Here is a 921-nt window from a genome sequence, read left to right as displayed (position 1 = left end):
TCACTATGAGTTGCAAGTGACTAGATGGCACATAACAACAACAACAACAAAAGTATATTAGAAACCTGTGGGACCTTATAAGGTGGGATTGCCCTTGGATGATTCTTCAACCAATCACAATGTCATCCAACACAAATGTTTCTCTTTCTTATCATACTAAAGATCAGGGATCCAAATTCATTTGAAAAGCTAAAGAGACACATTTGTCCCCACTGGAATGGTGGGGTTTGCTGCAATAGTGGCATATGGACTATACAAACTGAAGAGCAGGGTGAATACTAAAATGTCCACATGTGGGTAGCAGCCCAAGGCTTTGTGGTGGGAGCAATGACAGTTGGTATGATGTATTCTATTTATCGAGAATACTGGGCCAAACCTAATAAACCTAATAAGAAGAGAAGCTGCCTCCGTCTTGCTAGTGTTGCTTGATTAGACACTTCATTTTGTGGTTACGTGTTTTATGTTTAAAAGAAATAATCTGTGTGGTTCCAAGAAGAACACAGTACTTTAGATACAGGCTTTCTTTACTTCAGTCTTGTCTTGCTTTGTGACCAAATTCCTGGTGCCCTGTTCACTAACTAGGCCATCCAAGGGAGTCAGATTAGCAAAAAGGAAACAGGCCACCCAAATTCTCAAACTCTTAGGACACGATTCTCTTTTAAAAAGACAGCAGGATGACAGTGAAGTGCTTGCAGAGGCTACAGTACATCCCGTGTCATGTGGTGTGTTGTGTGCCGCAGTTAATGGAACTTTTTTCTGTCTGCCTTGAGGAATGACAGAGCACCTCAGTTACTCGAGCTAGGTGACTGTTAGAAAACCATCTCAGGTTTGTAAAAACAAGACCAGCACTGCAGGAGAAACTCAGAGATGTCCTTCTTACAGATATACCACAGAAAGCTCCATGGTCTAAAGTAACTAGCA

The 921-nt window shown here is 41.5% G+C and overlaps 1 pseudogene; it reads left to right on the top strand.

Annotated features, from left to right (window-relative positions):
- The first annotated feature begins 119 nt into the window (after positions 1–119).
- LOC102857626 lies at positions 120–429 on the top strand (annotated as a pseudogene).
- Positions 430–921: the final 492 nt, after the last annotated feature.

The sequence above is a fragment of the Elephantulus edwardii genome, unplaced genomic scaffold (genome assembly GCF_000299155.1).
Source record: "Elephantulus edwardii isolate Elephantulus edwardi_28Jun2011 unplaced genomic scaffold, EleEdw1.0 scaffold00260, whole genome shotgun sequence".
Lineage (NCBI taxonomy): Eukaryota > Metazoa > Chordata > Mammalia > Macroscelidea > Macroscelididae > Elephantulus > Elephantulus edwardii.
The sequence above is the reverse complement of the archived record's forward strand: the minus strand, read 5'-3'. Positions and strand labels throughout refer to the sequence as shown.